Source organism: Myotis davidii, unplaced genomic scaffold (genome assembly GCF_000327345.1).
Source record: "Myotis davidii unplaced genomic scaffold, ASM32734v1 scaffold317, whole genome shotgun sequence".
NCBI lineage: Eukaryota > Metazoa > Chordata > Mammalia > Chiroptera > Vespertilionidae > Myotis > Myotis davidii.
The window spans coordinates 346,478-371,655 of NW_006288994.1; the positions used below are offsets into that span (position 1 = coordinate 346,478).

Genomic DNA, 25,178 nt, shown 5'->3' on the forward strand with positions numbered 1-25,178 from the left:
GAAGTGACACACCGAATACTGCCCGGTTTCGAAGCAGCAGAGTTCAAATGCAACCCTAGCTTTCCTGACGCCAAGTTCCATGCTCTTCCCACTGCGGTGTAATGTATTGCATTTCATCTTTAATTTTTAACCAGATGGCACATTCTTTTTTAAAAAAATTTACAATAGATAATATTTATTGAACCTACATCTTTGTGAGACCATTTCTAATTCTTTCAAGTGGTATTTTATTTAATAACTTTAAAAGCCTTATAAGAGGATGTCGTGGTTACAGTCACCATCCCAATTTATGGTGGGAGGGAATAGGTGACTATAGAGTTCAATTAGTTGACTCATTGTCATACTGCCACGAAATGGTGGAATCTGTGTTGACACCCACGGCTGTCTGAACCCATGCCCTGATGATTTAAACATTTAAAAATGCTTCTTCAAAGGTCATTCATTACATGCATTTGCAAGGAAACAGAGGATTAACAAGACTCAGTAACTTCGAGCATAAAAACCCAGGTATTTATTGGAAGAATTGGAATTTAAGTCTAGCTATTTCTCCACACTGTGCCATTGCACTCTTGGGTATTATAACGGACTAAGTACTCAGCACCCAGCTCATGGGATATAGAAAGCGTGAACACAGGAGCCTCTGAATAAAGAGGGACTCTGAACGCTACAAGGATGCAGCTAAACACACGCTGCAACCAGGTTGCACATCCTGGAGAGAAGAAAGCATCCTTCTAATTACTGGCTATTTCCAAGCATGCAGCGTTAGTGATCAATAAATATTTGATTTCATCTTGTTAGGTCAATATGCAGATGAATGTATGGGACTCAAGGAAAGAAGACAATAGTTTTGAGTGGAGACTTGAAAAGTTTGAGGACAGGGGCATGGGAAGAAATCATTTACTAAAGCCCTACTTTCACCAAGAAATTAGGGCTCAGTAACTATTGTTTTTCTTGTGTATTTCCATAATCTATAACTATGTCATCATACATGGAATGCGGTGCTACATATGCTGCATCCCATGGGGGGGCGGAAAGCCATTGATTATTCACCAGAGTTACGCTATTGTCGTGAATTATTAAAATTTGTTAATGAGATGAGATACAACCCTACACTCCCATCAGGCTGCTGCCATGGTGGGAAGGGGTGCTTTTCTGTGAAGAGGGGAGAGCTTGGGGAGGGAGCCAGGCTGGTAGGGGATGGCTGACAGGGAGAGGCAACATGAGGATGGATGGCCCCTATGGGAGGAGGGCATGTGTGAATTGAGAAGTAGGATCCATCCATTATATAAAAATAAACAATAAGCAACTTTTGAATTCGTGGTGCTGTATTTCCTTCTGGGATTCAAATGACTACACAAACCACTTGAGCTTCATTTTTATGGTTTATGGAACTCCAGGGAATTCTAGGCTTATAATTTATCATTGCTGGTTCCATGTAGTGTTTATGCCTCCGTATGCTATGTATGATGATATCGTGTGCATGCCTGTACATGGGGTTTAATGAATGGCCTAGAGATGATCCTTGGCCAGACTTTATTGATGTCTGTGTGTTGGGAAATATGTGCTTCATCCTGAAAAAATAAGAGAAGCTCAGGGCCAGAGCAGTAGCCCTGGAGTCTGGAGTGAAATTACGCACTATTCCATGGTCCCACCGGTGTCAGGTTCAGTCTTTGAAATTCTGCACGCGTTGTGCACTTTCCCATCCCGTCCTCTAAGCTTTTGCAATAAGTGAAACAATGAAAAGTTCCAATGAGATTCTGGGTCCCTTTGAATCAATTTTCTTCTTATATTTTTTTGGAAGGTGCCATGGGCTAAAAGTTAAAATTGATTTTGGAGTTATTCTTTCTTTGAGGCGTAGTGAGTCTTTTACACTTTCCGTAGTTGGGGGTGAGTCCTGAAAGGATGTCTTTTGGGGATTCAGGGTGCAATTTTGTTAACTTTTTTCTTTAGAGCAGCTCTTCTAAACTAGATTTTAGATTGTTAAAGTGACTCAAGTAGATTGATTTCAGTGGTTTTCAGACCTTTAAAGCCCATAGATCCCCCTTTTAAATAATAATAAAAAACACATATGTAGAAGCCAACAGATAAAACAGGTTAAACCAGTGGTCGGCAAACTCATTAGTCAACAGAACCAAACATCAATAGTACAACGATTGAAATCTCTTTTGAGAGCCAAATTTTTTAAACTTAAGCTATATAGGTAGGTCCATTGTTATAAACTTAATTAGGGAACTCCTAAGCTGGCCTTTGCTAAAAACGTCCTCAATCTGATTGAGGTACGTTCGCTGAGGTCGACCCCTTCCCACTCTCCCATCCGCATGCATCTTGTAGACTTGTCTCGTCCGTCTCCTTTCGCTCATCCTCCCTCTACGTCCAAACCGGAGCCGCATGTGGCTCGCGAGCCGCGGTTTGCCGACCACTGGTCTAGACCAGCGCTCGCCAACCTTCCGGACCTCACGGACCACAAGTGGTGTTGGTGACTGCCCATCTAGGCAACCCGGGCCCTGACCGAATCCTCTCGGGCTGAAGGTGCACCAGCAGGACACATCTGCCAGAACTGCTAGCTGCCGAGGCTGCAAATTCACTTAACCCTTTGCTTTTAGGTAAATTATCGCTCCAAGTCTTGCAAGCTACAGAAACACAAAATCAGTTTAGAGTACAGAATGGGTGAAGTACCTATTACTTAACGTAACCTGAAAGATATTTTTATTTTTTTATCCTCTTGCATATTAATTTTTGAGGAATATATTTCTTTATTGTCTTAGTAAGGGCTGTGCGCTAGCAGTAGATTATTGGTTGCCAATCATACTCCCATCTTTTTGAATTCAATGATAAGATAACAAGTGGTATGTATAGCCTGGCGCCTTGCTGAGTATTCTACGTGCATCCTGTAATCCACACAACCACCGTAAGGTAGCACAATGTCATAGAGCCTGTCAATCTGCCATTGCCATTTGGTGATAGGAAGTGTGCCCTGGGCATACAGATATTGTCCTTCCTCATCTGTAAAATGGGACCACTCTTTATCCCTGTGTTCTCTCTTCCCAGCCTCTGTTGGGAGGGCCACCACATATCCCTGTGTCCAGGCCTGCTTTCTTGGAGTTTTCCTTGACTCCTGTCTTGCTCCCAGCCCTCAGTAGATCCTGTCATTTCTGCCTGTCTCCATTCTGGATCTAACCACTCTTATACCATTTCCAGAGTAACCACAGCCACTGTTGCTTCTGGCCTGGATCACTGCAAGGGCCTCCTTCTGGTCTCACTTCTGCTCTTGCCCCTTCCAACAGGCTCTCCACAGCCAGCCAGAGTGATCACGTCCCTCCTCTGTGCTCACCTCCAATGGGTTTCGGTTACATTCAAAACACAATCCAGCGTCTACCCATGGCCTGTGAGGTCCCTCCCGATCCTGCCCATAGCCGTCTCGTTCTTTGTTTCCATCATCTCTGTCCGCGGCCTGCTGCTCCCAGGCCCCCGGCACCCCCCTCCTGCTCCAGGAGCCCTGCAAGCAGCTCTGTGTGCACTTGCTATTCCCGTGTGGACACTCTCTTCCCAGATCTGCCCAGAGCTGCTGCTCCGTGTTCTCCATGTCTCTGTTCAGACTTTCTCTCCTCAGACAGGTCTTTTCTGTCTCACTGCTCTCTCTCTCTTAATCCTGTTTATTTCCTTTCATGGCACCTGACTTCTTTTTTTCTTTTAATTAAATCTATTGGGGTGACATTGGTGAATAAAATTATATAGGTTTCAAGTGTACAATTCTATGATACTTGGTCTGTATATTGCATAGTGTTTACCACCCAAAGTCAAATCTTCTGACACCATATCTTTGACCTCATCTGCCCTTTACTACCTACTCCACCCCTTTCCCTCTGGTAACCTCCATGCTGATTTTTTTTTTTACTACATATTTATTTGCTTTTCTGGTCTCTCTCTAGGATATACAGGGATTCAGCCCCTGGAAAAACGATCTGGCATATATTAAGAGTTTATTAAATATTTAGAAATCATTAATGAATGGATTATTGAATGATTAAAAAATGAATATGGGCCCTAACCAGTTTGGCTCGCTGGATAGAGCCTCGGCCTGTGGACTGAAGGGTCCCAGGTTTGATTCCGGTCGGGGCATGTACCTTGGTTGCGGGCACCTCCCCAGTGGGGAGTGTGCAGAGGGCAGCTGATCGATGTTTCTCTCTCATCGATGTTTCTAGCTCTCTATCCCTCTCCCTTCCTCTCTGTAAAAAATCAATAAAATATATTTTTAAAAAAATGAATATGGGGGAAGAGAGCATTGGATATTTCCAAAAAGATTTCTGCTGAGAGCATCACCGGGTCCAGAAGACAGTCTCTCCGAGGGTGAGTCCCGCCCCTTGATGACAAAGGACACTTTTCTGGGGGAACACAGTGAGGCTGAGTGAGGGAGCTCTCCCTGTCCCTCTGTTTTACACCTCTGCTGCCTGCCTGTGGGCCCCCCATCCTGCTGGTTGGAGGCCCAGGGAACAGCACCCGTTTCCATCACCGAGCGGAGCAGCTGTGTCTGTCTCTCTTCCCCTGCGGAGGGGGTCACCCCGGTAGGGGGCCTACAGACCGCGGTGCACAGATGTGACTGGCTCCCCGGATGATTTGTGAGGTGCCAAGAGCTTACTGGTTCCCTGGGGAGCCAGGCCTTGAGGAGGAGCTCAGTGCTTTGGCTGAATAGCAGAGCCTTTCTCGGAGAAAATCTCCAAGGACTTTCTGCTCAGGCTGCCCAGGGCAGAGCAGTGATTTGAGGCAGTTTTAAGCCTCTTTATATTCCATTTCCATCTCTGGACATTGATTTTGCCATTTGCGGCTTCTAATGGAAGTGGAGATCGCTGGTACAGAGGGGGTCGCCGCCGCCCGCCTTTCTCCGTCTGGTGGCTGGGGTGCTCCTGAGGAGTCAGCTAAATGGGCATTTGCTTCTTTACCTCCTCTCTGCTCCCCCAAGTTGGGGTCGCCCCGAAGGGGGTCATCAGCTCTGTGGATGGGTTCATGTTGTACTGGGTGAAAGCAGAGGGAAGAAGAAGAAAACCTACATATACAAGTTGTGACGATTTATACTAATTTTAGGAATACATGTTGCGAAAATGTGATAAAAAATACTTTCTGTTCCAACAACTTTCCTCTACCCAGTTCTTAGGGGGCAGTGACATGTTCCTTTTGCTGTAGCTTGCTTATGATGCTGGAGTCAAAGGGAAGACTGTTATTGTTTTGCTCTAAGAAAACTCAAGATATATATGGTGGCAGCTCATGTGTCTAGAAGCCAGTGTGGAGCACAGCTTTGATCTGAAAGAGTAAGTAGAAAAGGCGTGTGAAGAGGTGAGGCAGGACATTCATGTCCCTGCATGAAAGCCAGGCTCCTTAGCACCTCTCTTCTTTTTTTTATTTTTTATTTTATTGATTTTTTACAGAGAGGAAGGGAGAGAGATAGAGAGTTAGAAACATCGACGAGAGAGAAACATCGATCAGCTGCCTCCTGCACATCTCCTACTGGGGATGTGCCTGCAACCCAGGTACATGCCCTTGACCGGAATCGAACCTGGGACCTTTCAGTCCACAGGCCGACGCTCTATCCACTGAGCCAAACCGGTTTCGGCAGCACCCCTCTTCTTGATTTCCATTTAGGATTCTAGTCTTAACATTTTCAGTTGTCTCCCCTGCCCCGCCTCCATCCTCCACCCCCACTCCCCCCAGAGCAGGTAAGAAGCAGCAAACTAGAAGAAGGCAGAGGAGGTTGGAAGTCAAAGTCATGCTGATGACAGTGAAATGACAGGTGACAGCGGAGCTTCGCCAGCAGTGTGGGGCTGCGGTAGACTAGCACAGAACGGCCAGGTGTTGTCTGCGAGTCCAGGACGATGTGAACATGACTAGTTACGTGTTCCTACCAGTTCATGGCTCATGCACTTCTGCTCCACGGAAACAGACCTCGGCTGGAGTAGCCCTGGGGACGTGCCTCCGTTTCAGGGAGATGTTTGCCCTGCTGCTTCAGTTCTATGATGGGTCCAAGAAGAGGAATGGGTGTTCAGCCTGTCCAGCTTTCTCTTCTTCTGCGGATGGGAATGATGACTTCCGAGATACTTGCATTTCAGAGCTAAGATGGAAACCCGCCTCCCTCCTTGCCCCTCACTGTCCACATCCAAGTCCTGTTACTTCCATTTCCAAAATAGCTCTTGAAACATCTTCCAGCTTTAGTCACAACACTGTGATTTCTTGTCTGGATCATTGTGGCAGTCACCTGACCATTCTCGTCTCTAGGAATGCATTTGTTCAATAAATCCTGTAGTGCCGCCCGAGGACTCTCCTTACTAATGTTTTCTGACAACCCCTCTCCTTTAGTCCAGAATACAGTGTCTTCCTGTGGCCCCTGCCCTCTAGGCCCTTGCAACCTAGGAGGATAGACGAAAAGGTCAGGGTCTGGAGATAAGGGTGTGGGTGCATTCTACAAGAACTTCGAAATGATTAATTTCTCTTGTTTTCAAAATGATCTCTTTACATTGGAAATGCTCACAGAAGAAAACAGAGCAAAGAGAAATAAAATTCAGATAGAACACATTTTAAATGTGGTTTATTTATTGAAACGTAATGCATGTTTCTTTGTGATCATGCTACCATATTCATGTTTTGTGCTTGTATAGAGAAGGGGCTGGATCAAAATTCTTTGGCCATAAGTGAATTAAGTTCTGAGGGCTCTGATGTGACATACATTGTGTCAGAACACACATGACACTGGATATGGGTCAGAGGAGGCCCCAGGCATAAGCATTTGACTTATATTCCACCTCTGACACTTAAAAAAAATAGCTTTATTAATTTCAGAGAGGAAAGGAGAAGGAGAGAGAGAGAGAAAGAAACATCAATGATGAGACTCATTGATTGGCCACTTCCTGCATGCCCCCCACTGGAGATTGAGCCCACAACTCAGGCATGTGCCCTGACTGGGATTGAACTGTGACTTCCTGGTTCATAGGTGGACGCTCAACCATTGAGCCACACTGGCCGGGCTCAGGCACTCCGAATTCACTTCCAAAGACCAAATGAAGTAACTGTAATGCGTCAACAGTATAAAATTTAGCTGGCTCTGGAGACGGTGCATTAGCGTCCTACGGGTGAGGTCTAAATTGGATGGCAGTCAGGTATGTACACAGGAGCGGTCATTACTGCGGGCAGATGTGCACAGCTAATGGCTGGCTGTGGAGATTGCTGCAGGGGGAATTGCTTGGTAAAAATGAGTTAAAATGGGACAATGGATTATCCAGAAGGGTGCTTTTCTACAGACTACACTTTTATTGGTGAAGGCAATCAAAGGGGGGGGGGAAATCAAGCCATTAAACATGAAAGCTGCTATCATGTATTTATTTAATATCATAAATAAATAAATTTTATTTAATATCAGCCACGTAGCATACAACTGTATGCATAAATCCGAACTTTCTTCCTGTTAGTCTGAATAAACTAAAGGAAGCACTGCTTTTTTTTCCTCCCCCAAATAAATGTAGGTGGGAGGCGGGTGTATGAAAGCAATGGAGGAACCGAATGCTTAGCAGCAGAGGGACTCCTTGCAGAAGAGTTAAATCTTTATGCGTGTAAGCCAAACTGCCCGTGAGCCCATTACATCGCACGGAGCTTGCAAGCATTGCTCCCCAATCACAAAGAAAAACCAGCACATAAGTGACCTGTGTATTAGCATCTCTGCAAACCTCAGGCAGGAGCTGAAATTTATATACACTTTACACACCCCTGAGGAAATCCCCATTTTATGCCACTGATAGACCAGATGTATTTTCCTCGGTAAAATGTGATCAGAATGTAATTAGAAGAAAATACACTGTGTATTCAAAGCAAATAGGCAATCTTCTTTAAAGCTCCATGGTAATTTAAACCAGGTAGCAATATCAAATTAGAGGAGTAGCGTGGAAAGGTTATGATTGTGTGATGGGGCCTGTGCGGTTATGCTTGCAGCCGTGCACCGGTTGAGTTCTGTAGCCACTGAGCTGGATTGACATTTCACAGGCCTAAAACAACTTTGTCTCTGAATATGATTACTAATGGGATAAGATATCTCATAATTCGTGAGAGTTCTTAAATATGTCAATATGAATTGAGTCAATTTTGCATGGAAGGAAGGACAAAAATGAAGATGGCTGTGGGGGAAAAATACACACAGGCTGCTGTTATTTTCCTGCATCTGTGCATTTCACTGTAACAAAGTGATTACTGTGCTTAAAATGTGAAATTATGGACTCAACTTTTTTAGTGTCATGTCATCAGAATGCACAAAAATCTGACACATCTAATTTGTATGTAGCTCCAAGTAGTATAAATGATATGTGCATGTATGGTTAGGCATTTGAATGGATTGTGTGACATAGGTGTGGACAGGAACGCTGCTAAACCATGTTCTAATGCCTAAACAAGGGAGATAAGAGCCAAAGGACTGTATATGTGACTCATGAATTAGGATGAACATTCATCGTTAATCTCTTCTAACTTTGTGTCACAATATTGTATTTAAAACTGAATACCTTACAGAAAATATCCAGTGAAAAAAGGCATCATTATAATCTGCGTATTATGAAGATTTTAATCCTTATTTTTATGTGAACCAAAAAGATGAGTAAACCATTATTTTTTTAAAATATATTTTATTGATTTTTTTACAGAGAGGAAGGGAGAGGGATAGAGAATTAGAAACATCGATGAGAGAGAAACATCGATCAGCTGCCTCCTGCAACGGCCTATCTCCTTTTCTAGTGCCACTTCTGAAAAAGCAGTAAACAAGACAAGACACTCTGATTACGTACTAATCAGAGCCAGAGGGTGTGTGTGTGTGTGTGGCGGGTAATAAGGTTTGGCATTTGTTGAATAATTGTTTGTTGGATAATAACAAAACATAATGAGGTAATATTTACAGAACACTTTGTGCTAGACTCCACGCTAGGCACTTTAAATCGATGCTCTTCTTTAGTCCTAACAGCAAAATACAGCGTAGAGTAAGATGATGATTCCCGTTTTACAGAAGAAGTGAGAACGAGGCAGGTTAGGACTGGCCCAAGGTCATGCGGAGTGGAAATGGTGGTGCCTGCTTGCTGACCTGGGCAGTTGGACTTCAGAACTTGGCTCTGAATACATTACTGAAGCCATACAGGAGAGTGGACAGCCTGTCACTTTCGACCCCTTCATATGCTGCCTCCGCCCGGGGCGTTCTTCTCACCCTTCCTTGCCCAGCTAACACCTCCGTATCCTGAATGGTCCTTTCCTCATGGGTGCCCGGGCATGATGGAGCCCCATGCTGTGCTCTCCCACCACCCTCTTCTGAACCTCCTCTTTCATCACTTTACACCACAGTTGGAATGACGTAATGTCCGTCCTTTCCTGTAGACATGAGGGACGGGCTCATGTCTGTCTCATTCCCTCTCCATGGCATCCCCAGAACCCAGCACAGGGCAGCACACGGCAGGCTGCGGCACATTGTCCTTGATTTATATCCTTTATGTAGCACAATGCCTACTCCATACTATGGCGTGGTATGCTGTGTACGCTAGTGCGTGCAGTGTTAGGTACTAAGGAATCAGAAATGAAGAAGCCAAACTCTTTATTTTCAGAGAGCCCAGCGGTTAATGGGAGGAGACTGACAATGAACCAAACAAGCACAACCTCTCTGAGTAGTGGCTGAGGTGGAGCAATTGTCAGGACGTGCAGCCAATACAAGGAAATACTTGAGTTGTCCTTGCAGGTGGACGTGGGAGGCAGGGATTAGAAGGACATTCTCATCAGAGGGAACAGCATGACTGGACACAGGGACGGGCAAGAACAAGGCACATGTGTGCAGTGGCAGGTGGAGGGGTGATGCTGAAGGATAGGTGGGGCTATTACGAGAAATCAGACTGCTGGTGGTAACAGGACAAGTCATGAAAGACTTGACCAGGTTTAATTTCAAGTTTGAATTTTGTCCTGAAGGAAACGAGGAAGTCTTGGATATAACTCATATCCAATAAAAACTTAGAATAGGTTCTTACGGAGATGAGTGAGTAGTACATGAGGATGTTGTGGGAGGTCACATTGACTCGGCAGTACCTCTTAGCGGGGGACAGTAGTGATGCTAAGTGTCCTGCCAAGCGTGGAACAATATCCTACAGAATGCCAGTAGCGCCTCCATGGAGAAACACTGCATCATAACACGAACTCAAAGCTTGAGAGAAAGCACCTAAATATTTACAGGGCCCAGGTGGTGAACCATTTTATTTTTATTGGCAAGGGAAGGACATATTTTTCTCTCGACCCCTTTGAAGTGCCAAATGAACAAGGAACAGTTTATTAAAAGGCCAATGCCACCGAAAAAAATTAAACAGCAGCATTTTAAATTTTGGATTTGAATCCAAGGATATGTTGATCTTCTAGCTCTTAATATAGTTTATTCCTTATTCACATGGTCATTCATTTAGTCCATAAATATTTATTGAACACTTTCTATGGGCAAAGCACTGTTCTAGGCGTATGAAATACAGCCTGAACAAGATAGGCAAAGACGGAAATCCCAACCCAGAAATTCCAAGGGGGGGGATAAAACCTAAGGGATGATTCAATTGCTTCTTCTGCAGCCAAGAATTATTTATGTGAGATCTCTGAAAATATAACTAGGGCCACATTTCTTCCTAACGAGACAAGCTCATAACCCCAAGGGTGTGTATACTGTCTGTGCCTTGGAAGTGAGGTAGATGTAGATTGTGCCATTAAAGCCAATTGCTAACACATACCCAGGGCTGTTCAGAGACTAGGAGAATTGAGAGTTTATTTAAAATTGGGAGAACAGAAGAGGTGGCATCTGTAGGAAATATTGCCAGTGCTGTTATGTTAGCTATTGTAAATAATCAAATAAAGTCAGTGGTTAAAGGATATCAACGTTGACCTGATTGGCTGCAAATAAGGCACAACCCACAGATTGCCAAGAATCTTTTAAAAACACAATTGGTCTTACTTTCAACTCAGCCAAAAACTCTTTGTTCTATTATAAATGCAGAATAATTACCCAGGTGATGTGTATAGCTCTTTCTAAATTTCTTTTCTTTATTCAGTTCAACATGAGAACTAACATATGGTGCCTTTGGTATGGGTGCATGTGGGTAAGGTCAGTTATGAAGAAAGCAAAAACTGATTCATAAGTGGGTGTGGTTTCAAGAATCAGCCCTCGCTGGTTTGGCTCAATGGATAGAGCGTTGGCCTGCGGACCAGAGGGTCCTGGGTTCGATTTCAGTCAAGGGCACGTACCTTGGTTGCAGGCTCCTCCCCAGCCCAGGCCCTGGTCAGGTCTGGTGCAGGAGGCAACCAATCGATGTGTTTCTCTCACATCGATGTTCCTCTCTGTCTTTGCCTCTCTCTTCCACTCTCCCTTAAAATCAATGGAAAAATATTTTCGGGTGAGGAGTTAACAACAACAACAAAAGAATCGGTCAGTGCATAAGGACAAGAGGCCTTTTTCTATGAGTAGGACTAAGAATTGGGGGCACAGGGACACAAAAGTAAGAACCACTGGCATGTGCCCCAAAGGATTTCCAATCCAGCAGGGGAAGGAAAGCTAAGTGATGGGACTCAATTAGGGTGAGAGCATGGGAGTATTTGGAAGTGGGACCCTCCACTGTGGAGTTGCTTGGACATGGCCACCACATACTGGAGGAAGGCATGTACAAAGGTAATAGCTCATATCTCTGAGTTGCATCTTCATTTTAGGGTTGGGGGTTCTTTATAAGAATAAGGGGTTCAGTCCAATGTCACGCAGGGGATTGTGGAGGCCATTCTTTGGAGAAACAACATCAAAAGCAGGCGAGTCTTTGATTAACTGAGCTTTGATGCCCTTTGAGAAAGAGAGTCAGAATGATAGGTCTAAACTCCATGCTTCCTGTGTTTTACTTTTTTAAAGCTTGGTTTTTTGTTTGTTTGTTTTTTTCTCCAGAGTGATTATCAGTGTGTTGTAAGGAGGAAAAAATTCATTTCAGGAGATTGGAGCTGGTGGACTGTGAGAAAAAGGAATTGTGATGGTAAGTGTTCAGCTGTTTCCTGTGCTGGTTGTAGCGAAGTTCCTCTGTCCCTCTCAACGCTCTGCCTTATCCCTTTGTACAGTGGCCATCATCTGTGGGAGCGAGAAAAGGAAAAAGCAGACACATCTGACATTGGTGTGGATGTGGGCTGGGGAGAAGAGGGGCTGAAGGGGGAAAGGGAACTCACTGAAAGCAGACAACCGAAGCAAGGGGAGACTTGGGAAATAGTAGAATTCTTTTGGGAGGCCCGAGAGAGTGGAGCGATGCTAATTCATGCTGGAGCATTTTTTAAAACAGATGCTGTCCCACCATCTTTGCCCCCCTTTGCCATAAAATTTTATGGAGACATCCAGGCAGCTGACATTTGGGTTCTAAAGGCCCCTGTGTTTTTCTTTGTGGCAACCGGAAGGGGCGAGTCCTGTAGAGAGTGTGTCATCTCCACAGCCCATCGTGATGGGGAGAAAAAACACTCAGGAAGGTGGTGTAGAAGAGCAGGAAGGTGAGCAGGCCTTCCACCACTGGGATCTGCAGTAGAGAAGAAAAGGAGCCCTAGGTCATTGTCTTGGACACCCCGCTAGTTTCCACAGAGAGCAATAGCCCTCATGGGCCAGTTCCCCCCAACGAGGGTATCAGTGGCCAATGTATGCATCATCATTCCAGCTTCTTGAATGAGATCTGGCTCCGGTAACCTGGGAGTTCCCACAAATGCAGAATCTCAGACCCCACTCCAGACCTCAATAAATCGTAGATAGCATTATGATGGTTCCGTCCCAAGTCTGTGTGTTCTAACCAGCTGATGAGTCTGCATTTTCAGCTTCAGCCTAATTTTCCTTTCCATCAACACAGGCCCATGTTTGAAAATGTACATGGATGAGCAGTTATTGCTGTTATGATAATGACTATTACTATTACCTTAATTTTATGGTGTATATTTTCTTCAAGAGCTGAAAAGACCTACCAAATATTGTATCAGTAATCCTTGCAATATCTCTGGAAAAGGTGGGTGGCAGATGTAAACATCTATCAATATTATGCTAAATTATACTTAAGTATATGGTGTGAAATCTGGAGCGATCTCATGAAAGCTACATCCTTTTGCTTCTGGTGAAGCAGTTTATGTTTATTTCTCATATTGAATCTCTGAGGGATAGAGAGAAACATCATGGTGAACTATTATGTTTTTTCCATCTCTCATTTAGATAATGTTTTTTTTTGTATTTGTATGAAAAAAAGTTTAGGTATATTTAAAAAAATTCTAGGCCTGAAAGAGATTTTATAAACACAATCTCAGCAATGCCGTATAGGAGGGGAACCAAGAAACTCAGCATTACCAAATGGAATTGAGATCAGCCCTTGCTGGGTGCCTCAGTTGTTTGGAGCCTCGTCCTGTACACCAAAAGGTTGTGGGTTTGATCTGTAGGCGCATGTCCGGGGGGCAAGCGATCAATGTTTCTCTTTCACATTGATGTTTTGCTCTGTCTCTCACTCTCTCTTCTTTCCTCTCTCTCTCAAATCAATAAACATATCCTTGAGTGAGGATTAAAAAAATGGAATTGAAACCCAAGGCTATAATTAAACCTAGTTAGCTTCTATATGGAGGCATTTCTAGACTGAGTCCAACCCATCTTTCCATCTTGCCAGTTACTATGTCACATCAGTTTTTTCATCACATTCATTCATTCTATTTCTTATCTCAAAAAACAAGTAATTTGAAAAAATCTTAAATAGGTGTTTCTTCCAGGGAAATTTTATATGACTACCACAAATGGAAGACTGGTGAGTACTACTTGGAATAAAGTAAAGTAACACTAAGAATAAAAAAAAACCCAGGAAAGCAAACAATGTTAAGTTCTAGTTTGTAGACGGAGCCTGAGGCTGGCTCTCTCTCTGTTAAAAAGAGGGATTTTGCAAGTACTGGAGTGGTGTGAAAGATATATTAGCATCAAGCGGGGAGAGACTGTCTTCTTGAGGCAACAGGAGAATAAACAGTTGTAAGGAATTCTTTTTTTTTTTTATATTTTTTTATTGATTTTTTACAGAGAGGAAGGGAGAGAGATAGAGAGCTAGAAACATCGATGACAGAGAAACATCGATCAGCTGCCTCCTGCACATCTCCTACTGGGGATATGCCCGCAACCCAGGTACATGCCCTTGACCGGAATCGAACCCGGGACCCTTCAGTCCGCAGGCTGACGCTCTATCCACTGAGCCAAACCGGTTTTGGCTGTAAGGAATTCTTTTTCTGGCTTTATAATTCCATGTTATTTTTTAAAAATATATATTTTATTGATTTTTTTATAGAGAGGAAGGGAGAGAGAGATAGTTAGAAACATCGATCAGCTGCCTCCTGCACACCTCCTACTGGGGATGTGCCCGCAACCAAGGTACATGCCCTTGAACGGAATCGAACCTGGGACCTTTCAGTCCGCAGGCTGATGCTCTATCCACTGAGTCAAACCGGTTTCGGCTTCAATGTTATTTAATGCCTACATGTGTACTACTCAAAATCATTTCCCTTAACTCCCAAAATTTTGAGTGTTAATTCTCAGATGTCACCATAGAGGTCTACCCATAGGTTTCTCCAGCTCTTCCTCCTTCCTCCCACTAAATACTTCCTGCTCTGGGCCTTTGTAAAGCTTCTCCCATCTCATATGACGCCTTTCCTCTGACATTCTGAATCTTCTCAGCCTTCGGGATTGCTCTTAAAATCTCCTTGGAGAGGTCCCTTGATTCCCTGGGCTTGTGGGAATCTCACTGTCTTTTTCATCCTTTTATGATGCTCAGTTGCATCGATCATCCTCTAACTTCACTGTTGAGACTCTTCTGGTGGGAGAACGTGCCTTCACTATTAGGTGGAAAGCGTTATGAGGCCAGCGCGGCATCTCATCTCAGTCTCAGCACGATGTATCTTGCAAGTAGCAGGTGCTTACTCAGTAACACGCTTTCTTGAGACAAGATTTCTCCGACTGCTCCATTTACCATTTGCGTATCCATTTGCTAACGGGCTGTATCTACAGCAGATTTATAGCTCTGTGGGTTCCCATTTGACCTCGCTGCTCTGTGTCATTAAAGCAGAAACAGAAATGTTTGGCAGCCTGTGAGAACACGAAATTTCAATTTATTTCTGCTGTGACCTGGAAGCTATGATCTGTGCTACGTGTGGCATTCTCAGGGACCTTAGAGAAGCCCTGTCTAACTCGGAGACGGCAAATGAAACCGAATGGAAACGTTGGGTTTGGATTCCATCTAGTAGTCCGATTAGAATTCACAGGAGGTGTCCCTGGGAAGAGGTGAGGAAATCACCTTAGCAAGACGCGGCTTTTGCTCCTCAGGCCATCTGATGACACTTCTTTCCTTAGTGTATGAGCTTCTCAGGCGCTCTCTGCCATGATATGATTGCTTTCCAGTCTAACCCTTCTGAGTGGGTTCTGTGTGCCAGGTTAATTAACTGCAATTGTCTCCTGTCCTAAAAGGTCATTGTTTCTATGATTTGGATGCAATGGTCCCCACCAGATCCCCAAATTTGCAAACAAGTTGTTACCGCTGAAATCTTGATATTTCCGTGGGGGGTCAAAGCGACAGGACAGAGATCATGATAGAAATATTGTCAAACTTTCTCTGAGATCTTTCCATTGCGTATGCTTACACGTCATGTGACTTTGAAGATACTTTGGGTGGCTGGAAGGACTTCAGAAATACACTCTTTGCGCACGGCCTTGCCTTTCTCTGTGAAAATTTTCAAAAGCAGCTAGTGTGCATTTTAAACCACACCAAAGAGGATTATTACAGAGTGGGACTCACAGAGGAAGCAGAGATGTCAAATCTCACGAAGCGAATCTGTAGTTCCTTCTCCTGGTGTTTGATTAGAGGTGTTGAGAGCGCATTTTCATGGCCTTTATGAGATTGCGATAGCATGGAGGGACACTAAAGGGTTAATCCTTTTCATTTCCTTCAATATTCCAAACCACGATGAAAACATGTTTGCACCTAAAAGGGAAGATTGTCGGTGGAAAAAAAAAAAAAACCCGAAGATACATGATTTATCACTCCCCTCACAAATAAAATTTATTCATTGCATCCACCAGCCATCACACAGATGGTCAGAAAATTGGCTTTGTGTAGGGATGTGGATTCAGGCATGAATATTAATACGAGACAGATGTAAACGCATATTAATATGCATTTGCTTTGCATGGACTGACATTACAATATTTTCATTGAAGAAACTGCATTGGAAAAGAAAGTGTAGGTCACCTTTTACAAAGCATAAAATTTGACGGTGGGCGATGTTCGTTGGCTCTAGGAAACAGCTGCTGATAGGAAATGGAAAACTTCATGTTGAGTCTGTGGCCGGATGTTGACGACATAGCGGCAGAGGCATCAGAAAGACTGTGCTCCTCTGGGTTACAACTAACCAATCTTTTCCAGCGTTCGTCACACAGGGTCCCGGCTGCTACCCTTGCAGTCTGGGAGACAAAGTCCTGTTGTGGGTATGATACGTGGACACATATAAATGATGAGGAGCCTGAGAGAAGTTAAACTATCTAGAAGGATCCATTCACATCCTCAGGCACAAATTTTCACTGTGTGGTTGCCATCATGGCAGTGATTCATAAAAATGTAAGATTTACGCAGGCATGGCACTCTGGGATTCTTTCTCTCCTTCCTTTGTGTGTGTGTGTGTGTGTGTGTGTGTGTGTGTGTGTGTGTGTGTGTGCGGGACAGCGTTTATGCTCAAATCAGCACCAGCATCTGTGCTGTTAGGATCTGCTTATGGAAGCATTGTGCTCCCTCCCCGAGTGGAAGGAGAGAACGTGACATTGTAAAAGTGATTCACATGCTGGCTGCTTTGTACTCACAGACCGTTCAGAGGGCGTTTTGCCGCTGAAATATTGCTTACTGGCGAGAACCGCAGCTTTCTTCAGTTTGCGAATCCCTTTAAAACTGCTGCGTGGGCTCTTCAGACAAACATGATGACACCCCAGCTCAGACACGTGCCAGTTAATAATGATAAATAATCTGTTATCGATTGTTCACTTCAGCGATTTCACTGATCATTACAAAACTTGCATAAAGCTTCTAAATTCCCTTCTCCAACCCTTTTCCCACCCTCAGACTTCCCCAGATACCTGTTGAAAATATTCATTGAGCTCAAGCAACGTGTCCAAAAATGAAGCTGGCATCTCCCCCCAACCCCTGACACTAGCATGGAATAGTGGGGTGAGCATCAACTGTGGTCAGGGACTTTTGGGGTCAAATCCGGACTCTGCCTCTCACTGGCCATGTGCCCGAGGCTTATAATTTAACTCTTCTGGCCTCAGTTTCTTATAGGCAAATAAAGGAATCGCTTTTACCAGTCTCCACAGTTACATTTACCTGGTTGTGTGATGTATTAAATGCGAAAGCTTATGGGAAATTGCCTAGCATGTCTGGCATGTAGTAATATCACAGGTCTAGTTTTAGTTTCTATTTCTTTTGCTGGTACAGCCATTATTTTTTCTTCTAATCGCTCTGTCTCGTTACTCAGGTATGTACATTTCTGTCTCCTATTCACCGTCCTTGTCACCATTCCGCCTTGGCCTTGGTTGTTCTTTTCCTGGCCTTTTCTCAGACTCTGGTTTCATGCCTGGTTTCCCATCTCCTCATTAAACCATGGGGCAGGTTGCTTTTCCTAAAGCGTAAAACCCAAACCAGGAGTTGGCAGGCGCAGTGTCTCTTTTGCTGAGACTTGGACCTGCCCCCTCCAGGCCGGTCGCTGTCTGCGTGTGGCACACCTTCAGGACGGATTTTCCCCACATCAGCTCTCACCTTCCTGCCTTGGCCTTGCCAACGTTCCATCTGGAAGAGTACCCCTTCATATCATCCTGGGAAGAAGGCGTGGACGGCCTTTCTCCATGGCTAGTGGGAGTGGGGTTCTTGGGGTACTGCTGGGATAAAAACTTCCAGAGGGCCCCACGGGAGGAGGAGATGTGGTAGAAATCTTGATTTGGGTGGAATGATATCCCTTGGTTTCCACAGTCCCATTCCCCATAATCCAGCCCTGGAAGATGTGCCGTTGGGGATTCAATAGAGCTAGAAGCAACAAAGTCAGCGTCCAAAGTTTCCCTTTTCTAGCGCAGCCTGGTCTAGTTTAACATTAAGCCAGTTGCAGTCCTTTAGTCCATTGTGTGCAGGAGCCACGCTCAGCAAGCAGGAGCACCAAGTGTGAGAACTCTTTTGTTTGGGAGATTAAATATCAACTCTTCCTGTGTTTGCAGTGGCCACGCCTCCTCTGGCCACTGACCTGCTCCCAGGTGTGACTGACAAGCAAGTACCTTCCTTATTTTCCCCAGACTTTACTGGGCATGCGCCTAACCTGCAGCTCCCCGGCAAAGCTGCACAAAATGAATGCCTGTTCTATTTGGCCTTCCTTCCCTTTGCTCCATTCCTCTTGTTAATAACCATGTTAAAGGACAACGGTATCAATATCACCGCCTGGTAGGTTCCTACCTGTTTGAAGAACTCCTCTCCCAGGAATTTTTTCCCCTCTGAACACTCATAGCATTTGGTTTTAGTTCCATGAATGTTTGTTGCAAAGTTTATTTGACAAACATGTGTCTAGCACTCTGATTCATTCAGTCTTCATTACAGCTCTATCATGCATCCATCCATTCTGCAGGTAAGGAAATGGGGGCACAGAGAGTAAGCTAACTCCCTTGGTCACAGAGCTATTCAGTGGCAGCTGTGGGATTCCAACCCAGAAGGTCTGGCTACAGGATATGTGTTATTATTAGTCATGTGCGTTCTATGCCTTGATGCTTTTAAACTTCAAAAATTTTTAATATTTCTCCTGTCTTATTATCAGTCCTCTTATTGTTAATGTACGATTGCACTTTTCTACCAAGCCTTTATTTTTTAAAGAACTCCCCCAAAACCAAGATGTCATTTGTCTGGATTATAGAATTATTTTGCTTTTTCTGCCCTGTTTGAGTTGGTTGAGTCAAAAGATAGAAACCGTTGTTTGTCTAGGGTTCTTGATTAGCATAGCTATTTAATACCCAATGGCCCTCCCCCTCCTCTCTCTCTGTATGCATATACCAGATATTTCTTCATGTATTTGCTTAATTATATTTCTTTTAGGGACTGATATAAAATATTTTCACTTTGATCCCATAATTCTTCTATATCTTTTATACATGTTGTTCATATACTGAAGATTTTCAGCAAGATGAGATGAATTGCATTACGCAGGCCAAAACCATTCCCATGCCTGTAGGCACGTGGTAGTTTCTAGGTAGAAAGCAAGCCTGTTTTTCATACTGCCTAATTTCCAGTGCCTAGCATATTGCCTGGAATATGGCTAGTAAACAAATGCTAAAAGAACCATTCTATTTCCTCATGTTGTTCTAAGTACTCGTAGTAATAAGTTATTTATATGTTAATTTATTCCTTCATGTTTGCTATGCTCATCCTTAGTGCAGTTCCTAAAGTTGCAATCCAGAGTTCCACATCTAGTCACTTCCAAAGAGACAAAGAAATGAATCTTTATTTCTCACTTGAGGATGGCTGGGGTTCATAGCAATTAGAGCCCAGAGTGATTACAAAATGTATTTAAATAGGTCCTTAAACCTACTTTTCTCCTCTCGTGCAGGCATGCATTTGTAAAAGCAGGGCACCTAGGCAGGGGGTCACACACTCTTGAAGAGATCCATGGATGGCCTTTGGGTTCATGAGATTGCTAAAATTGCATACATAATAGTATACAAATTTTTGGGGGGAGATTATTCACAGATTAAAAAAATAAGTTATTTTGCCCTGGCTGGTGTGGCTCAGTTGGTTGGGCATCATCACATACACCAAAAAGTTGCTGGTTGGATTCTAGGTCGGGGCACATACCTGGGTTATGGGCTTGATCCCTGGTAGGGGGCATGCAAAAGGCATGTAGGAGGCAGCTGATTGATTTCTCTCTCACATTGATGTTTGGGTGTTTTTTCTTTTTTCTCTCTCCCCCTCTCCCTTCTTCTCTTTCTAAAAATGAATAAACTGCTGGGCCGGTGTGGCTCAGTGTTTGAGAGTAGACCCAGGAACCAAGAGGTCACTGCTTCGTGATTTGATTCCTGATCAGGGCACATGCCCAGGTTGCAGGCTTGATCCCCAGTAGGGGGCATGCAGGAGGCAACCAATCGATGATTCTCTCTCATCACTGATGTTTCTAACTCTCAATCCCTCTCCTCTGCCCTCCCTCTAAAACTCAATAAAAACATATTTCAAAAAAGAAAAATAATAAAAATCAATAAACTAAATAATAAAAGTAATGTGTTCATACTGTAAAGAAATCAAACTATAAAGAATAGCAAGCAGAAAATTCAACCATCATGGAAGTATTTTTAGTAAAAGTTAAATTCTTCTTTTTCCCACTTTTAACGTTTTATATTCTCAATCCTTTACCTCATAAGAGGATCATCCTATAATTCTATTTGGCAATAGACTTTAATATTATAATGTCATATTTAAATGTTAATACATACAGATCTAAATTTTTTTGCTAGCAATGTTATCCACAAATTATCTTTATTTAATTATTTTAAAATATATTTTAAAAATTTATCTTTATTGTTGAGAGTATTATAGATGTCCACCAATTCCCCCCCATTATCTAATTCTACCAGGCTCCCACCCGAACCCAGGCCTTCATCGCTCTAAAGCTTTGTTTTGAAATAATGATAGGCTCACAGGAAATGTAAAAATGTACAGAGAGGTCCTGTGTTTCCCTTGTGAATGAAAAGGGGCCACATGCTATTCTGACAAGCTCAACGGAGGCCTGCATGGGGGTCTTGCAAACACAGAGACCAAAGTAACCACAAAGGATGGTCTGAAATGAAACTTTTTAACTAAAAGTAGTTTATGGCAGCTAGTCATATCCTAGGCTAGAATCTTCTTTGACAAAAGTCAATCTTTACCTTAACTAATGCTAAACCTAACCCTAACCCTAGCCCTAGCCCTAGCCCTAACCCTAACCATAACCCTAACCCTAACCCTAACCCTAGCCTTAGCCCTAAATCTAACCCTAACCCTAGCCCTAGCACTAACTCTCCCCTAATCATAATCCTAACCCTATCCCTAATTCTAATCCTATCCTTGTGCCCTAACCCTGATCGCAACGCAAATCCTCGCTCTAGCCCTAACCCAAACCCTAACCCTAATCCTAAACCTAGCCCTAAGGGTAGCCCTAGTCCGAACACTAACTCTAAACTTGTGCCCTAACTATAGCCCTAACCTTGAACCTAATCCTAACACAAGCCCCAGACCTAACCCTACCCTAGCTGTAACCCTAGCCATGGCCATAACTCTAACCTCACCCTGAATCTAGTCCTAAACCTAGCCCAAGCCCTAACCCTAACACTAGCCCTAATGATAGCCTTAGTCCTAATCCTAACCCTAACGTTAATCTAAACCCTAGCTTTATAACTAACCCTAACCCTAGCCCTAACCCTAAACCTAACCATGTGCCCTAACCCTAGCTATAACCCCAACCTAATCCTAACCCTAGTCCTAATCCTAACCCTAACCTTAGCCCTAACCCTAACCCTAACCCTAACCCTAACTCTAACCCTAACCCTAACCTTTGCCCTAACCCTAGCCCTAACCATGTGTATCCCTTAATTTACTGTTATATTTAATCATGATCTTCATATTTTTGCCCTTTAATCTTTTTACTAGCTTTAGTGTTGGTTAATCCACTGCCTTTGTCAGTGAGACTTTTTTCCTTTGGGATATTTTCTTATTCATATTTTTTATTTTTCTTCTTTTAAAGAAATCACTTTAACATTTCTTGTACTGGTTTGGTGATGATGAATTCCTCAGCGTTTTCTTGTCTGGGATCATCTACAACCTTTCAACATCCATTACCTGCAAACGATATCAGCGTCAACTCTTTTTTTAAAAAAAGGTTTTTGCTGACTTTAGACTCCTTTTTAATTCTTTAACCCGGCATTCTTTATGTTAGGTATAAGCTGGGAATAGTTTCTGACACAGTTCTGTCTCTTACAACTGAGTTAAATATGTCTGCACCCCAAAATAGAGTCACTCTTTCAGTAACAGGAATAGTTGTTTCTTAATACAATGTCTATTTCTTGTTGGATAAACATGGACAAATTCACATTCTTTTCCTTGATTGCACACGCACCTCTCTTCTTTATACTTATTCTCACATACAGTTGATTGGCTTATAACTTTCCGTACATTTGAGCCCTTGGCTGCTGGACTTGATGTATTCCTGAGTCCATGCAGCAACATGTTTATACGCCGACACGTAGGACCACTGAATATGGTAATCCCATGTATGCTGACTCTTACCACTTTTGGTTTGAATGGGCGGTTGTTTCCTGACCTTGTTTCCACATCCAGAGGGTGCGTATTCTTGAGTACAGCCCCCAAATGAGCAGTGACTTCTTTTATGCTACTGAAAGGGAACTTGTGCTTTCATCTAGTTTCATTTTCCTTAGGTGACACAAGACAGGGGAGTTAGAGTTTGCACATTTAATGTTATCTGTCTACAAGGTAATAGCAGGCTTTCTTGTTCTAAACTGCTGTTGAAAGACACGACCACTACTAAACTATTACCTACATATGTTTCTATCACCCACTATTCATTATAATGCCTTCGTGTTATGTCAGTGTTACCAGAGGCAACCGGTATTTATTAGGTACCCACTGGATGTGTGATACTGTGCTAGGTGCTGCCAAGGGCACTTACGTGGAATGAAACATTACAAGGGAGAAGGGTGACGATTTTTTCTCTGCAATTTACCACTCTTCCTTTCACTGTGAATTGGGACATCAGGTTGGTCAAATTACTCATTATGTCCCAAGGACTCTCTTAGGATTTTCTAAATACATGCGCGTTGTGTGTCATGTGGTTTAGATCGGCTCCCTGCAATGTGGCCTTTGGGTAAATTTGCAAATATAATAAAAAGAATAGTCTCTCCCATTGTATTTACACTTTAACCCACAGTAAAAAGCAAGACATACTAGTACTATGCACCAGTGATTTGGAAAAGAGCAAGGTTTTCTGAGAAAGGAGGAAGTGTGTGTGTGTGTGTGTGTGTATCAAGTGTCATAAGAACTTTCTTTTTTTAAAAAAAATATTTGTATTGATTTCAGAGAGGAAGGGAGAGGGACACAGAGATAGAAACATCAACGACGAGAGAGAATCATTGATCAGCTGCCTCCTGCACGCCCCACACTGAGATGGAGCCCACAACCTGGACACGCACCCCAACCTGCAATTGAGCCGTGACCTCCTGGTTCATAGATTGATGCTCAACCACTGAGCCATGCCAACTGGGTAAGTGACAGAAGGAATTTAACATTAAAAATGGTTAACCTGGTTATGGAGAAACAAATAATTGAAAAACAAACCCCTCGGTGCCATGGAGGTGATTACGCAGGAAGTAGCTACCACCTCGCGGCTGGGGAAATGAGAGGACAAAGTTGCAATGATCAAACTTAGAAGATTGGAGGCAAGGCCCTGCGGAGGGTGGATGCGGGTCTCTGAAGTGGGCGTGCTGGCTGCTGGGCTGGTGTCCCTGAAGGGAAGACCACGAGGCTGGTTCTACAAGTGTGAGAGAAACTGCACACTTGACTCCCCGTTGCTCCTGGAATGGAAACTGCCACTGCGGGATGGGATGAGCGGTGGCTGCCAGGCCTCAGAAGTGTTGCTGGGATGATGCAGACAAAAGCAAAAAAATAAAACCGAAGGATCAAGCCCCTTCTTCCTCCTGCAGCCTTGCAATCTCTCTCTGATGCCCCCTAGTGGCAGGGCCTAAGAGGGAGCCTCTGGCTGACAACGCAGAAATGTAGTCTTCACAGTCCCAGCCCTCCCGCATCGCATTGTGTGGAGAGGTGGTTTAAAATTGAGAAACAATTGCTTAATGACTAGCACAGGGGTGATAGTACCTACCCCATAAATTGGTTATCTTCTTAACCATTATTATTTTTATTGAAACTTATGTAAAGAATCTAGTATGATGATTGGCACCTTAGTAAGGGTTAAAACCCATCAGTTCTTTTCAATTTTTGCTAGTTGACAAAATCCTCTCCCAGCCTGTTTACTGAAGGTGGCCCCTTACACTCGGATACTCCGAGTCTTTGATTTTGACCCCAGTCCCACCCCAGTAGCGTTCACATGTACAGATGAGTAGTGTTGGCTCTGGAACCAGTGGTTATTAGCTGTGAACTCTGGGCAAGTTAATTAGGTTCTCGAAGCCTCAGTTTATGTTACAGAAGATGATGCATGGATAGCCCAGCAAATCAGTGTTTAAAAAAGTAGTCGCCATCACTGCTGTCATCAACATCATCATCTTCATCATCATCACTGCCGTTTGAGTCTAGAGAAATAACAGCAAAAGAATCTCAACTTAAGATACAGCATTCTAGTAAGGGTTAAAACCCATCAGTTCCTTTCAATTTTTGCTAGTTGACAAGATCCTCTCCCAGCCTGTTTAACTGAAGGTGGCCCCTTACACTCGGATACTCCGAGTCTTTGATTTTGACCCCAGTCCCACCCCAGTAGCGTTCACATGTACAGATGAGTAGTGTTGGCTCTGGAACCAGTGGTTATTAGCTGTGAACTCTGGGCAAGTTAATTAGGTTCTCCAAGCCTCAGTTTATGTTGCATGGATAGCCCAGCAAATCAGTGTTTAAAAAAGTAGCCGCCATCACTGCTGTCATCAACATCATCATCTTCATCATCATAAGTAGTCGCCATCACTGCTGTCATCAACATCATCATCTTCATCATCATCACTGCCGTTTGAGTCTAGAGAAATAACAGCAAAAGAATCTCAACTTAAGATACAGCATTTGCGCCGAAACCGGTTTGGCTCAGTGGGTAGAGCGTCAGCTTGCGGACTGAGGGGTCCCAGGTTCGATTCCGGTCAGGGGCATGTACCTTGGTTGCGGGCACATCCCCAGTGGGGAGTGTGCAGGAGGCAGCTGGTCGATGTTTCTCTCTCATCGATGTTTCTAACTCTCTATCTCTCTCCTTTCCTCTCTGTAAAAACTCAATTAAAAAAAAAAAAGTTACAGCATTTGCAAAGCCAGCTTCTTCTAAAATCACGAAGAATTAACTGGCTTCTGTGAAACTTAATCATTATT

At 43.6% G+C, this 25,178-nt stretch overlaps 1 long non-coding RNA gene across 1 annotated transcript in view; it reads left to right on the top strand.

Annotated features, from left to right (window-relative positions):
* Positions 1 to 11,959: 11,959 nt before the first annotated feature.
* The window catches only part of LOC107182714, a 97,691-nt gene continuing 84,472 nt past the window's right edge, over positions 11,960 to 25,178 (top strand). Inside the window, exon 1 of the long non-coding RNA XR_001513431.1 lies at positions 11,960 to 12,041. This is a non-coding gene — a long non-coding RNA (uncharacterized LOC107182714). The remainder of the gene's footprint in view (positions 12,042 to 25,178) is intronic.